General features: G+C 38.5%; 1 protein-coding gene across 1 annotated transcript in view; it reads right to left on the minus strand.

Annotated features, from left to right (window-relative positions):
* SPATA13 (spermatogenesis associated 13) overlaps window positions 1–5,208 on the minus strand; it is a 256,535-nt gene extending 251,327 nt beyond the window's left edge. Inside the window, exon 1 of the mRNA XM_012723270.1 lies at window positions 5,166–5,208. The gene's annotated coding sequence lies outside the window, so the exon portion shown is untranslated. The remainder of the gene's footprint in view (window positions 1–5,165) is intronic.
* Window positions 5,209–17,201: the final 11,993 nt, after the last annotated feature.

Raw genomic sequence — 17,201 nt, forward strand, 5'->3', positions numbered from 1 at the left:
CTTTAAAGAGATAATTAAGTCAAATGAAGTCGTGCTATGACTTGGAGTAAGAGTATGTTGTTGTGCCTTGACCTGAGGAAGTAATAAACTGCCACAAACAGTAGTTTCTGTCTCACTTTTTCTACATTTGAGCTTGATCCTTTTCTCCTACTTTGAGGGGAACCTCTGAGGCAAGTTTTTAATTAAAAGGTGTTACAACAGCAGCCCTTGAACAGATCCACCCACCCCCTGGATCTGTGCCAGCTGATTTGCACAAGTGACTGGTTAGACAAATGTCTGGCTCAAGTCAGAAGGAGAAATATACAGCGCTGCTCTTAATATAAGCTTTTTGGAGCCTCATATTAACTTTCAAATATGACTTTTCAAGTTTCAGGTGCTGGCACTGATCCCTTTACTAATTAAGTATGTACTGTTCTGAGCAATCAGCGTTTTCTTATGGCTGTGATAACAAGAATTATTCCTCATAAGAACCTGTTTCTGAAACCAGTCATCATGGGATGACTGGATCATATCCACAAAGCACATTTCCCAAGCTAGTGGCATTCCTTGGCAAAGCTCCACTAAGCATATTGTATGCGCATTCCTCAGTAAGGATATTCCCAGGATATTTAGAAGGAAATAGGACGAGTCTTTAAACAAAATGACTCAGGGAAGTGTAATGAAGACATAAATATCAACTCCACAGTCCAAGATGGTGAGGAATCTTTTTTGTGGCACAGAAACAGACTCCTAAAACGATGAAGAGTTTCTATTTATATTACATGAAAAGGGAAGAAGTGACCTATTAAAATTCTAACAGCAATGACAAGAGTATGAAGTAATCAAGGAAGTCAAAAAGACAAACAAAAGTACTTTAACGTGGCCCTCCCTGGTGGCGCAGCAGGTTAAAGCACAGCACAAAGAAGCTAAAGCCACTTCTGCATGAGTTCGATCCCCGCCTGGAGGTGACCCACATGGCGAGGCAGACCTCTCCTGACCTGCCCGCTGCTCCCCTCAGCAGTGTACTTCATCGATCTGCCTGTTCTGAACCCCACTCTATCTCTGGTGAATCCTCTCACCCTCCGCATCTCTGGCCTGTACCCCAGTTCTGTACGAATAAATAAATAAATATTAAAAAAAATTACTTTGACGTTCTGCTGATTGGTGAATACAAAAATTTTTATTGCAGAATATTCTGGAAATTTCTTAGGCAGACTTAAAAACTGTATTGACCCCCTACCTTTACAAAGCAGTTCTTTATAGCCCAGCTAAGGATGAGGCACTGGCAGTTAAGACTTGATGATTTCACTAGTTATTCTGGGACCACAGCATTTCCATCATTTTTTGCAACATTTTCCAGTTATAACCTTGTAAATTATTCATTGCTTCAGAGAGAACCTCACTGTCAGAAATACAACACTGACCACATCTTATTATAAATAAGCACAAAAAATGCCATGCAGAAAGAAGTTTGCTCCAGCTTATCTCCACAGCTTATGACATTTGTACAATCTATCTCCACTGTCCTTTTAGTTTTATGATTTCATCTTTACCAGCTTTATCATGCTACTCAGACAGTGCATATGACTACAATCACGCCAGTGCTCAAAATCGGTGCACACAGTCATAACTACCTGGAATTGAGGTCATCATCAGTTTCATCTGCCCAAGTCAAAACCTAGCAAGGTTTGAATCTGGCCATGTAAAGGTAAGAGTGAAAATTAAACATGAAGCAAGTTAAATATAGAAAATTTAAAATTGAATTTCTTTTTTTTTTCTCTGTAATCATCCAGTGGAATATATTGATATAAAATAATGTCACAACTGGCTTAAACATTTTACTTGTGCGAGGATAGTCATGGAAACAATAAAGCAACTGAAATAGGTCTTATCTTTAGAGTCATAAACCAAGATTACTTTCCCTATTCTGTGTTATGGGCTGAATTATGTCACTCCCTCCCCAAATTCATGTTAAAGTCTTCACACACACACACAAACACACGACTCAGAATGTGACTGAATGATCTCACAATGTGAGTATATTTGGAGACAGGTCCTTTAAAGAGATAATTAAGTCAAATGAAGTCGTGTGGATGGGCCCTAGTCCATATGACAGGTGTCATAAGAAAAGATTAGGATACAGTTACATATAAAGGGAAGAGCATGTGAGGCACAGCAAAAAGCACCCATCTGCAAGCTAAAGAGAGGTCTCAGAAGAAACAACCCTGCAAACACTTTGATCTTGGTCTTCCGATGAGCAGAACTATGCAACAAGGGCAGCTAGTAGCGGGAACTTTGTTCTAGCCTCCCTAGGAGACCCGTCTTCCTACTCTAGGTCTTGTCACCACCATTTAATTATTGGTTCCTTCTTTTATCAATTTCATTTCACTTTTCCCACTCTCTCTTTTTCTCCACTGAGCCCCTCTCCTCTTCCTATCTTTGTCCTGTGTCTTTCCTTACTTTTAAAAGAGTTCCCTCCCCCTTCTTTCCAGACAAAGGGAGAGCCCTGAGTCGGTAGGGGAGAGAAGGCACCTCATGGTCAGTATCCACGGTGTGCTGGAGGCTCAGGGCACCTGGTTTGCAAGGATAGTGCAGAATCAAAACATCATCAGAATACGGGATTTTGACCAAATTACTCAATTTCCCCAAACTTCTGTTACCTATAATATTTTTGAATGTGGTGGTACAAATTCTTGCAAGGTGAGGTAAGGTTCAATTCAAATAAAACACTGGAAAAGATATACCTTATGCCAGAGTAAATTGTTTATAGACTAGTCATCATAACTTAGTTTTTCTATAGAGTACCAAAGAGGTACTACTAATTAGAATTTCATAATATGGTATCATAGAAATACCCAAACAGCATATAATTAAAACTTCTGTGATTCTGAATATTATATATTTTAAAGGTTTCTATTCTATATTTCATTGGTCTGGTAAAGTTTATTATTTTTTCCCCTGCCAGTTAATGTTTGTAAGGAGTTCTGTACTTGGTGTTAGAAGGAAGACTCTAGAAACACAGAAAACCTTGGTTGTGCATTCATGGATTAGCAGTTCAATTGTAAAACTAAAATTTCAATAGTAAAAACACTTATAAAATAAGTTTGAAGTACTTTTCAGGACTGCAACAGGTTATACATATCTCACCACAGGTCAAGCCAGGTACATAAACTTTCTAGGACAACTTTTTAGATAGCATTTTCCAACTATCATCCATCTAAACTTGCTGGAAGCAGAAGTTAACAAATCTGATTAAAAAGACTTAAAATTCAGAATATTCATTAAAAAACTGAATAGCTTCCTGTATTTTATTTAAGCAAATCTATAAATATTTATAAAACAGAACCCTTTAATACACTAGTATTTTTAAATACTCTTAAATCATAATTTGAAAAAAAATCATATTTTTATTTTCTTATTAACATCTCAGGAACTCCTGCAAAAATGTTATTGACAAGAGCAACATTTCAATATAGGAAAAAGACATACTCTTCAGAAATGGAATTGATTGCTGACTTGAGAAATATCTGACTTTAGAAACATTTCAACCAAAATTTACACTCACTAGTAAGAATGATGAAAATACAGTAATTTGTCTGGAAGGGACAAAGGGAGCAAAGGGCTTAATGTGTCAGCAGCAACATGTTATAGCAATCACATCTGCATTTAGATCCTTATTTTACCATTTACCACTAAGACATGGGGAAAATTATTATACATTTCTGAGTGTCATCTCCCTCATATTTTAAACGAGTCCAAAAATGGCAGCCTTGAAAGGGCATGAAAAGGACAGGATGTGCAGCCCACCTGCCCATTAGCCGGCCTCTGCTGGTGGAATTTTGGAACAAAAATGTAACATGCTAGCCTTTCCCTCTCCCTAACTGTGAATTTTCTAATTCAATTTTTTTTATGTCCTTTTCACCACTTATCCCTTTTCTCCCAAATCTAGCATTGTACACAGAGGAAATCTTCAATAAATATTTGATGAATGAATACATGAATAAATAAATGGCAAATAATTTAAAAATGGAAGCAGAGGAAGAAAAAAATCAGTCAGTGAAGACATCTTAAGAACTGGTAACAGATCAGTGTCTTAGGCAAACACAGTTAAAATCTAGAGAAAGAAACTAAAAACACAAAAAGATAATTTTAGCTATAGGAGGATAAAAGAAAAAAGGTGTGGGGGGGGGAGTACTATTGTAGCTGCCAATCACAGGATAAGGAGCCCTGAAAAAGATAATTCAGACTTCTTGCCATTTTTTTTCCTGTAGTGTATCGCTAGAGTAATATAATAATTAAGGTAGCAAGCCAAAATGATCTAGCACATTAACATATAATATTCAATGAAGAAAAACGAAGCTTATTCTCTTGCATGCTTTGTGAAGACTGTGTCTTTCTAGAATATTTTAAGAGTCTCATTTTTACTACTGTACCTACTACTTGCAAAGCTTTTTGGTTAATATGTTTTAAAGACTGACGGTGAACTCTTTTTCATAGACCCGGTTAACTCGGGTACTTTTTAAAATGAGAATAATGAAGAAATATTCGTCAGCAGAATATGTTTTTTATTACTTTAGAAAGGAGTTTCTTCTCCCTCCCTGTGCACCCCCTTCCCCCTATCTACCATCATTTGACAATCTGAACATTTTCAAAAGCAGAGCATATAGCATTAAGTAGCTGGTCGCCGAGAAGCCTAATGGACAAGGAGCTGCCAATAAAGTTAACGATCCATTGAGACAAGCGTCCAAAGAAACACCAGGGCTCCTCACGAGTAGAAGCTCCCAAGGATGTCTCGCCCCTTTGCCCCAAACCTATCCGTCGCCCAGCAACCCCCGCACGCCCAGGCTGGGCCAGCCCTCGCTGCCGTGGCAACGGGGCCGCGCAGCCGCGCAGGCTTTGTGCAAAAAGCCGCTGGGCGCTGCTCGCCGCGCTCGCCCCCAGCACCTGCTGGGGCCACAGCAACTTTTCAAACTTCTCTTCACCAACTGCCCTGCGGGCTCCAAACTTCTCTTCACCAACTGCTCTGCGGACTCCGCGGGATTTTTTTTTACTGACCCTCGCCTCCTTCCGCCCTTGTTTCAAGAAAAAAATGCCTCACGGACATAGGATTTTAACTACCTGCTACTTGGTGGTCCCTTCTCCAATGGTGAGGGAGGCGGGGCAACCATGAAGGGAAAAACTCTTACCTTTCTCAGCATTCCATTCCTCACCTCAGCAGGGGCCTCACAGCGGGGTCTAACCATCCCACGCGCTGAGCTCCAAGTGGGGAGTCCGGTGGGAAACTTCATCCAGAACGAGCGACGCCCCGAGGGCCCCTCGCCCTCATTTGCACGACAAAGGGCGGTTAACTCGGGCCTCCTGGTCCTAAAACGGTTAATCCATCCGACTGTTACCTTCCAGGCCAGTGTTCAAATTAACTCAGAAGGGCTGTTCACAGGCCACATTTCCCTGGCGACGAACAATTCCACAAGCTCATCTTTGGCAGCGCGTTCCAAGACCTGAAGCTGTTTTGTTGCTCTTAGAAAGACATGGTGAAGGGTGGGAGCGGCCGGCGAGAACCCGTTTCCAGCCGACTCAAGGTTGAATTTCTATAGAGTTTTCCTCTCAGGGTTCCTGCCGGTCCGTTGCTGTTGCATATTCATATTGAGGCGGAGTCTCTTTCCAGCTCTTTTGCATCCTACTTGAGGAAACAGAGGAAAGAAGTGGGGATGATTGGAAGGAATCACTAGAAAAAGCATAGACTGGGGAAATGATGGTACTAACATAAATAAGTAAGCAAACATAAGTCACTATTTTTCATTCATCCTCAGGAGGCGAGGACACACATATGAATTGTGCCCAGGAAATTTCAAGGAGACACTAAGTTCCAGGATTTTAATTATGATTATTGGGGCGATTTTTTTTTTTTTTGCCAAGGACTTTTAAAGATGATATGGGGTATGTGCTCATACTAAGGAACGCAATTAAATTTATAATATATATATGTGTATATGTGTGTGTGTATATTATTTGCATTAATTCTACTTAATTTCATCAAAACTGACTGATTTTAGTGTGGTGCAGTCCTCCACCAACCCCTAAACCAAATTTTCTGATTTATAAACAATCAGAATCAATTTATAAACTTGCTAATGGAAACCCATTTTCACCAAATAAAAAATTAGTATAAGGAAAATGACAGAGTGTAAGGGATGAGCACTAAGTCATTCGTGCTGTGGTCTTTTTCTTCAAACATATGGTAAATGGTCTTCCAGAATGACTTCTCTTTCCTCCCTGAATTTCCACCATTATAATCATCACTAAATAACATCATAGAAATCATAGAATTCATAGCCAGTCTACCCCAGCAAGTGTAGTCGGTTACCTGAGAAGGGAGACCTAAAGGGATTCTAAGATTCACTCACCTACCACTTCATGCCCAAACAACCTGCCATGAAGCATTTACCACTGGATTTATCCTTCTGTTTGAAAGTCCTTCAGAAAATTCTCTATTAAAATATGATTTAGGGCCCTCCCTGGTGGTGCAGCAGGTTAAAGCACAGCACTAAGAAGCTAAAGCCACTTCAGCATGAATTCAATCCTCCCCACCCCCCCACCCCGCCCCAGAGGTTGACCCTCTTGGCACCACCGAACTCTCCTAACCTGCCCACTGCTCCCCTCAGCAGTGCACTTTGTCAATCTGCCTGTTCTGATCTCATGTCTCACAGCCCCTGCACCTCGGGCCTGTGCCCCAGTTCTGTATGCATAAATAAATAAATCTTTAAAAAATATATATGATTTAACTGAAAAAGGTGACTCATACTTATTACAAGTGGTTAAGTTACTCACTTTAGAAATCTGCTCATTCCACATAGTCCCACAATAACCCACCTGCAGACAGTTGAGTGAAACAGCCCAGCATCCTACCATGGGTTTGATCTTATATCTGAACTCAACAGCAGCTCTTTGATTGCTGAACTATTGATACAAGACAGAAGATAGGCCTTCCTGGGTCACCTACATCCACTTCTGAGCCCAGGGTAAACCCCTCCCTGACTTCTACCCATCTTCTAAAAATTAAGTACTAGTCATATTTCTGGTTGCTGAACAAATGTTGCTTATGATACTGTAGCACCCCCTTCCCCTTCTAAATCAACTTACCTGAACTCAGAACGTGACCTTATTTGGAATAGGGCCTTAACAGATGGAACTGAGGCAAGGGTTGAGGTGAGATCATACTGGGTGAGGATGGACCCAAAATCCATCAAGAGTGTTCTAAGAGGCAAAAAAGGATGCTCAGACACAGAGACAAAGAGATTATGTGAGGACAGGGGTCATGATTGGAGTTGGGCTGCCTGCCACAAACCAGTCAAAATGAATCTTTAGCATATTTAAAATTAAAAAAAAATGTTTACATCTTGAATCTAGTTATGGACACAATGCATTGTTAGCTACTGTGATCTACAAGATTTAACTCAATTGCCACTCCTGGTAATTCTTTTTGCAACTTCTGTGATCATTAAAAATTAGCATTAGACAAACAAAATCATTGGGAATTTGCTAGTACTAAACCCCCATTTGAAGAAATATTACAAGGAGTCTTAGAATTTCAGAGAGGAATGAACAAAAACTAAACAAGGAATTAAATAGAACCACAAGACATTGACCATAATGGCAGTAATAGACTTCTCCATATCAATAATCACCTTAATGGTCATGCACTAAACTCACCAATAAAAAGACATAGAGTAGCATATTGGAAGGGTGTTAGGGTGTGTGTCTGCTTTTCTCTTCACCATTTTGCCTTGTTGAAGTTGCAAAAATTCTTTCATAAATACTAACCTTCCTCTGTTTCTGCCCAGAATATATAATAAAGTCAGGATGTGGTCCATGACAACTATCTGTGCCTCGAGGATACAAGGATCCCCCTCCCCCATAGGACATCTGAGTAGATATAAAACCATTGATAGGTTAGTGAGAAAAATTCCAGGATTGCCTACAGCCAGGCAGCCTAGTAACAGTGGCTGACAACTTCAACTTTTGGAAAAACAACTACTGTGAAATTTGTGGTCTCACTTAATGGATTTTGAAATTTCCTTGACTGTTCAGACAGGAGAAAGTTTTTGAAAGCTTTTACTGTAGTGTTTTCATAATTACCTTAAACCCCTTCCTTGCTCAGCAGATGCAAGAGCTGAAGAGTTTTCCTGTGGGGCAGTAGATATTTTCTGGGCTTCCTCTTGGAAACTGATAAATCACATGTTAGAAATTTGTGTTTCTGTATCTCAAAAGCACAGAAGGATATATATTCAGTTAAGGAGTATTTATGGCCTAAATAAAGACAAAGCCATGCAAATATAAATTTAAATGCCACTTACCTAGAGAGCCTGATGCTTTCAGTCCATTAAGCTGTACTTCTGGCTCTTGTCTGCACACTGATGGCTCTCCTGCTGCAAATCTCCCGTTAGTCCTTTCAGGCCTCTTTGTCACTGCCAACTTTTCAGGAAAGAGCATCTGATTGACCTGTGTAAATTAGCAACTTGAGCCCTCATATACACCCCCACACACACACATACATGTGACATACATGCACTCACACAGTATATTCACATGTAATGTTCCATACATTTTACCATCATTTGACATGAGATGTCTCCTAGTTTGTTCACTGCTTTTTCCCTGCTGTTAGAATTGAGCACCACAAGACAAGGTTTTGTCTCTTTTGTTCTCTATTATAACCTCAGTGTATAGAATAATTGATTCTCAGCATAGTCATTAAATGAAGTATGATATTTACAGTGGAGAAATTGCTTCTCGATAACTCATCAGTTTATAAGGCAGAAGATACTATTTTCCATGACTTCTTAGGATGTTCAGGAAGTAAGATACTTTGAAGGTAGCAGACCTGAGCATTTGTTTGCTAGATATGGTTACTAGAAGAAAATGGTTTAAAAAAAAAATACCAGCAATGTAGACACAAAGAAGTTCTCAAAACACAGAATACCTTGAGGATGCTGTGCTTCTTAGTATTAAATTGAACATCCATGTGGTTTAGTATCAAATCTTAATCCCAGAGCTAAGGCATCTAGATGATGTATATTTTGAGGAAGTTGCATCTATGGATGTATTCAGGAGCAGTAGTGACAGAGTGGGAGAGTGAGGATGTCTAATGGAGCAAATTTCAACACCCTTGAAGTTGTGACTTGAATTCACAGGTGAAATCCTGTCAGACTCAACAGTGTTCTGAAAACAGTTCCTGACTTCCAGGAGATGGGAGAGGAAGATTACCAAAATTAAAGTTTTCTCCAAGTCTTTCCCTTCCACTGACTCCCAGGCAAGTGGGAAAACAAAGGCTGGAGAGGGTCAAATCTACTGCTTTCTATAACTATGGTCTCCAAAAAATACATGGGTTCAGGGATCAGGAGAAAAGGGATTTCTCGATGACAGACACATGTGTAGGTAGTGGGCCAAACTGGAAATTAAGAAACAATGCACACTTCTGCCTTCTTCACTTCACAACCAGCAGTACCCAAGAAGTAGATTACAGATTGCATGTTCACAGATATGAAAGACAAATGCTCTTTTTAAATGCAAATGCATTGTCTCTATATATGTTTGCAAATTTGAGTTTGTAACTCTCTATTCCTTAGCAGCTCACTCTTGAACAAAGACTTTTTACTCAATGTCAATGAATGAAACTCAAAGTTTATGACCCTCCTAAAACACTAAGAAAGTTTTTGAGATATGCATAATATGGCAATTTTCCATCCTTACTTTTCCTAAGATTGCTGGGAGGTCATGAAATTTAAATGAGATTTCTCTAGAGAATACATTACACTGATATTCATTTTAATATTTTGAACATTATACTAAAAAATTTAAACCGAAATTTTACAGTGTGAGATTGCATTTCAAGAAAGACTTTTTAAAATTTTCATTTGTGACTTAATATATGCAATACATTAATCTAATTTTTTCCTTGTATCCCAGCAAATAAGAGAGGTTGATAAAGAAAAGTTTTCTTTAAGCAAACATAAGTGACAAGTGGGAAATTCTGTAACCTACACTACAGCATCTTTTGCTACCTGTAAATCAAAAAATGTTCAAGAAGTACATTGCATACATAAACCTGTGAAGGGACATTTGAACAGGGAAAGAAATTCAAAAAGAAGTAAACTGAGAAGTGTTCTTTTCAATTTTAAAGCTCACAGCTCACCTCTTAACTCTTCTATTCCTTTCCTCTTTGGATTAACCTCTGCTGTTTCTTGGACAGATAAATGTTCGTGTACTTTTAAAAGTATCTTTTCTGCCTTCAGGTTCTCTTGTGATTACTTTGTCTATAAATCAGTATCAGAATCTGCACACAAAGGCACGAGAAGTCTTTTATGCCTCAAATGTTGTGGTAAAAAGTCCTGTGTGCAGCCACTCATAGAGTAAAAATGACATGTGTTCACATCAATCTTTGCAGAGAGCAGAAATATGCCTGGATATCTACTTAGGGCTTTTGGGTTGCTGGAAAAAGACAAGAAAACATTTTAAGTATGAAAAATTATAAACTTGGACTAGAGGAACTTGCTTCTAGAAATTCATTTAAAAAGTCTAATAATCCAATAGAAAAAATGAGCAGAGAAACAGTTAACAGAAAATGAATTACAAGAGTTTTCAAAATGAGAAAAAGATTCAACTTTTCGTACAATGAAAGCATTGCAAATTAAAACAGCACTGATTAATCGTTGTCTACTTATCAGGTAACAAAAAAAAAATCTGATAAAGTGTTCCTGGTGAGGCTGGGGGCAAACAGGTTATAGCACACACTGTCTTAGGAGTGTAAATTGGAACCAGTTCTGATGAGGGTTGTTGACAACCTCTGTTAGAATTCTTAATGCATTTACTCGTTGATCTAATTATTCTATTTTTTGATATTTACTCTGCAGATATGTATGCACAAGATGCAAATCACATTAAAAAAACTTTTGAACTCAGCATTGTTTTTAATAACCAAACACAAAATCTGTAAACAATCCAAAGAACTAACAATGGAAAACTGGTTGAATAAATTATGTCTGTCTGTACAATGTAATACTTGGCAGTTTAAACAAACACTGAGACTGTGTTCTGAATATTTAGATGGGATGTTAATTGCAAATCTTAATTGAAAAAGGGTTCTGCTGAAGGTGTACAGTGTCCTATTTATGTAGATGAAAAGGGAGAGAAAGTAAGACTTTATAGTTGCAGACACTTGTTTATAAACAAAAAACTTTGAAAGAATAGAAAAGAAAGTAGTCACAGCGGTTATGTCACAGGGCAGCAAGGAGCACTAATACTGGCCAAGAGCGCAGCTCAAATAGTTTATGGGTCACTGTCTGAGTTCTTCACCCATGCGCACAATTGCAAGACTACCGGGGTTCAGAGAACAATAATAACGGGATTTATTTAATAAACCAGGAAAAACAAAGAGTTACTGAGGCCACAAACGGCCATTTACCTCACCCAAAGCAGTGTCCTATGTTTTAAAGTCCTATACACAGAAGTTGCCAAGACCTTATGCTCCGCTAAGGACTCAGAGCTCCTCTCCCAAACAAAAGGCCACTGACCCAAGATGGCATCTTCTCACCATTGGGTCCAGGGGTCACTTGACAGCCAGACTAGTGGCCAGGATCCAGTTCTGAAGATAGCTGAGGACACATCAGGAGATGCCCTGCCCAGATGTGCCAGGGCAGCACCAGGCAATTGTCACTCAAAAACGCAGTGGCAGGCAAACGACCTGACAAACGGGCACACTCACAGCTCAGCCAGGCGCCGGGCTCCAGGTCTTGGCTTTCCCTCCACTGTAACAGAAGAGCTTCAACAGCTCAGCTACCTGCAAAACCCAATTTTTCTTTCTTTCCTTCTTTTTTTTTCTAAAGATTTATTTATTTGTGCATACAGAACTGTGTACAGGCTAGAAGTGCGGGGGCAGTGAGACGATCCACTGTTGAGGGAAGGGAGTGCGGGGTAGACAAGAGCGGTCTGCTGCTCCTTGTGGGTCACCTCCCAGGCAGGGGCTAGCTTGCAGTGCTGGGCTTTAACCCGCTGCACCACCAGGGAGGGCCACAAAGCTGAACTTTTCTTTTATGTCGTTGGCTGCTAGAAGCCTCTCTGCAGTCTTCAGAGGCCGGCAACAACCTTCTGGAAGATCCTTGTGGTGGGGCCAGAAATCGCTCACCGGGTAATCGCCAAAGATCCAAAAATGCTTAAATTCTGAACGCTCTATCCTGGAGGCTGCCTCTGCAGTTTCTTGTTTTTGTTTGTTTGTTTGCTTGCTTGCTTGCTTTTAAAGATTTATTCTTTTATGCATACAAGATCTGGTCTGGCATACAGGACAGAGTGCAGAGGTAAGAGGAACAGGAAGAGTTACGCAAATAACATGGCTAAGGGGAGAGGGGCGGCAGGACAGGAGAGGTTTGCCTTGCATTGTGGGTCAGCTCCCAGGGCCTGGATTGAGGTCCTGCTGCAGTGGCTGCTGGTAGCTTCATAGTCCTGCACCTTAAGCCCTTGTGCTACCAGGAAGGCCTAAGTTCCTTATATTTTTTATCAGTCTCCTTCCCCATCAATAATTTGTTCCTATTTCTCCTGGACTATCCATCCTCACCAGCAACCCCTTCTAGGGGGCGTCACCTGTAAGTCTTTGGCTTCATTCCCCTGTTACCCGTCATATGAGGGGCAAAATTGAAGGGTGGTGGTGACAATTGGTTGGATAAGGGACAAAGGTGGTAGGGGGTTTGTCATAATTTATATTCCTACATTTGGGGGAAATGTCAACCCTTGTAACCATATTTTCTAAATAGAATTTTCAAAATTTAAAACTATAAAGAAAAGGTTATATAGAAAAACCTCAGAATGATGTATACTTATATATAACATAAGGAAACTCCTTAGGGCCTCCCTGGTATCACAGCGGTTCAGTCTTAGTATTATGAAGCTAGCTGCAGCTTCTGCTGCATGTGTTTGATCCCCAGCTAGGGAGCTAAACCATATGGTGCAGCAGACCTCTTCTAGCTCCCTGCTCCCTTCAGCAGTGTATTTGTAGATCCCCTGGCTTGCTCCCCACTCTGTCTCTGGTGAATCTTCTCAGCGCCCTAATTCTGGCCTATAACCCAGTTCTTGTATACATAAATACATAAACATAAATCTTTTTTAATAGAAATTCTCCTTAACTTAGAATGGGTTCTTCACAACTACGGTCACCCTCTCTGTCCACTGAATATTTTCTTCCTTTTCCAGAGGGAGCAGACCAAGATTAGACCATGACATGTAGCCTTACATCACAGCCTGATTAATGAAATGTGAGTAGATACAGAACTTTTTAAGTTACTAACCAAGTTCACAGAACTTTGACCCACGAGAGTTGTTCTTAAGCATAAGATTTTTCTCTCTTGTCATTTTCAAATCACTACATATGCTGATTTTTGTAACCATTAGAGTGTGTTTTTGTTCTTCTCTACTTAAACATATGCAGTTCCATGAATACATGCAGTTACAACATCACCATACAAATCAATAACCTAGCCATAATAATAAAAGACCATCAATTTAGCCTATCCACCCATGTTTTATTCTTTTCACTTTTGAATTATTTTTCTTTTTTATAACATAAGAGCTTACATCATTCTGTCTTCTTTGTGCATAAGATCAACTTTATCTGCAAACAAATTTAAGACTAGATTTTTTTTATAGATAAATGACTTTTCAGGAGTGAGCTTCAAGCCTATACTTAGTAAAATCATGAAATAAAAAGGAAGATACACAACGGGAAAGAGAAAATAGCTACATGAATGCATTTTCCTCTTGTTTTGGAAACTACGATGAGTGAGAACAATAATCCCACCATGTATTATGTTGGCATAGCCCAAGAGCATCTTGGAAGGAATATGTCTCTTTGGTGTAAACAGATCTTTTCAGAGTAGGCAGAATTTTTCCACAGAGATCTATTTGTCTGCTAATCACAATCAAAATTTTCTATAAAGCATAATAAAATAGACAATATCCCTTGGAAATGATGTCTACTGCATGGTTTAGCCTTGTTTCAAATGCCTGAGTGTCACTGGACTTGATATTTTGTATCTCAAAAATTTGGAATCTAAAAAATGAAATTACAAATTAAATCATAGGTCTCTAGTCCAGAATTTTGGTGACTCCACCCCAACCTTCCCCCCTTATCTGCAGTGACTAAACCCTAGTCTATATTCACATCCCTGTGAATTTTCTTGCCTAACCACTTACACACTGAAACAGCTTTATTCTGCTGTCTTTCTTTGAAAGGAGCATTTTGCAATTGTTAAAGAGGCAGAAAATTCATCACACACTTTCAAGTAATCACACATTCTTTTTAGCACTTGCTTTATTCAAGACTACATTCTTGAAATGATGTGTTTTCCTAAAAAACTGTATCAGTTTAAGTTTCAAATATTTTTTTTTTAAAGATTTATTTATTTATTCATATAGAACTGGGGTACAGGCCAGAGTTGCGGAGGGTGAGAGGATTCACCAGAGACAGAGTGGGGAGCAGAACAGACAGATCTACGAAGTACACTGCTGAGGGGAGCAGCGGGCAGGTCAGGAGAGGTCTGCCACACCATGTGGTCTCCTCCGGGGCAGGCGGGAATCGAACTCATGCGGAAGTGGCTTTAGCTTCTCAGTACAGTGCTTTAACCCGCTGCGCCACCAGGGAGGGCCCTAAGTTTCAAATCTTTAAATGATTTTTATATTAGTGAAAAACCACAATTTTAAAAATCCCTGTAAACCCAAAAGATCTTTGTAGGAATGAATCCTGAAAGTCAAGGGGATTTTCTTAAACAAAATTATTTATGTTGTCAATTGCTTATTTAACTGCATTAGGTCTACAGATAACGACCAAGTACTTCTGAGTATAAAAGTCATACAAACATGATTTTTCAGTCTCACCTCAATAGAATAATATATTATTAACTTTATAATTTATTATATGTTTTATTATAGCTATATGTTTATTTACATAATACACAAAGTAAAACACATAATATGGTTACCAACTTAAAATATAAGGTAGACTGTATTATACACATGAAGTAGAAATATAAATAGCAATAGATAAGTTATTCATTAATAAAATAAAAAAGAAATTTCTCATTTATTTGTCCCTAGATATTTAAAATTTGGATGCTGACAACTGGCCTAGAAAAATCCTTATTTTTACTCACTTTCCCCTACCTTTTCTGAACAATAATTATGGCTTTTCTCAATACATTTCAAATATGAAAATATTTTTCCACCAAGGTTTCAGACTGTTACATGGGAGCATTATTTTTTAAATACATAATAAAAAAAAGTTAGAAGTTAAAGAAACAGCCAGGAAAGTGGTGATTGTTTGGTCAAGGTCCAGCAACCCCCATTCCAGAACCATGCATATATGCCTCTAGGACACCCACAGAGTTCCTGCTGCACCCATGTTCCTCAGACACATTTTACAAAAAAAGGAATCAGGCGCTAAGCTGTTGTTTCAGTGCCTTTGCCCACTACTGATTATTTACAAGCGCTCCATTTTGGATTTTCAATGGTTGGTTTCTGCCACTAAATGCAAGTGCCTCTTCTCCCCACCTCCCTGCTCCATGAAGTTTTAGTGAAATTTTATATGAAGACTAGTTTGTTCCTAATGAAGATGGCCAAGCAGTTTGAATCAGTTTTTAACTAGACAATTTGGATATGAAGCAGAATTTTCATGAGATCTTTGTACCATGCCAATGTTTAGAACAAAAAAAAAAAAAAAAAACCACCAAAACTTTGCAAGTAATTCCTTTGCTTTGATAGCATAAAATTTATTGATTGTGCAAATTAGCAAAAAAGAAGAAAGACCTCATTCAACATTCCATCAAGACTAAAAAATAAAGGGATTGAGGTGGGCCACATATTTGCAACACTGAGCAAAAAACATCTAATGGATCAGTTTTTTTTATATAAAAAATACTTCTATGTATTAAGGATGCTTTTTCATGTGTGATAATGATTTATGTTTTTACAAAGAATCCTATGTCTTGGGGTACATTCTGAAGTAGTTAGAGCTGAGAAGTACATGATGTTTACTTTAGAAATAATTTGTCAGAATGGGAGGGGGTGTGTATGAATGAAACAAGATTGACAGGCTAATAATAGTTGAAGCTGGAACATGGGGTTGATTATATTCTTCTATCTTGTGCATGTTTAAAATTTTCCATTGGAAAACAGAGTCTTAATGTAGATAACTTGTCCTTCAGTAGTACTATATTAATATACTATACTTTTTTTAAAATGACTATACTGTATACTTAAGTATGGGCTCATCATCCTCTTTGGGCAAGATGTCTCTACTTCAGACACCACTGACACTGAGTTGGAGAAATCTATGTTGTGGGGGCCTGTCCTGTGCAACCTAGGATGTTTAGCTGCATCCTTGGTCTCTACCCACAAGTTGCACACATATAATGCCACCCCACTCCATTTGTGACAACCAAAAGTATCTCCAGAAATTGCCAAATGTCTCAAGGGGAATGGGCAGTACATAAAATCACCCCAGATGTGAACCATCACATTGAACTGTGAACAGCTTCAGTGTTATCAAGTCTGTATTCCTGGTGACTAAAACAAGGACTGGCACATTGCAAGCATTTAATAATATTTGGTCAATGATTAAGTTGAAAACCTCACCAAGAGCTGTAGGAAAGCAAAGAAAAAGAAAAACAAATGAAAAGAGAGAGAGAGAGAAAGAAGAAATAAGAAAGTTTAGGTAACACAGCATGTAATTTTTTCTTGAGGAGTTGTATTGTTTAAGAAATCTTTCTTACCAATGTGGTTTATTGTTATAAGTAAAATTTATCCATCAAATTTGTTAATTACAATTTAAATAATACTATATAAAATGTTGATTTTACATCAAATTTTAAATTTTTATAAAATGTATATATCACTGATATTTGAGTAGAATATTATTGTTCTCAGTTATCCATTTTTGAATTACATCCAACCTGCATGGTCTGTAACATATTAAAACATCATAGTACTCACTTCTTCAACAATCTAACTAACTGACACAACTTGAAAAATATCTGAAAAGCAAACAAGTGGCTGTTAGGCAGTAGGGAACAAGTAATACAAAGACCATGAATTTATCTCTTCAAGAATATTGGCTGTCTTCTCACTCAGAACCAGATTACCCTTATCTTACATATAAGTCTAACAAGGTTAGTTGGATTTTC

This window comes from Condylura cristata, unplaced genomic scaffold (genome assembly GCF_000260355.1).
Source record: "Condylura cristata isolate star-nosed mole 26May11 unplaced genomic scaffold, ConCri1.0 scaffold00010, whole genome shotgun sequence".
NCBI lineage: Eukaryota > Metazoa > Chordata > Mammalia > Eulipotyphla > Talpidae > Condylura > Condylura cristata.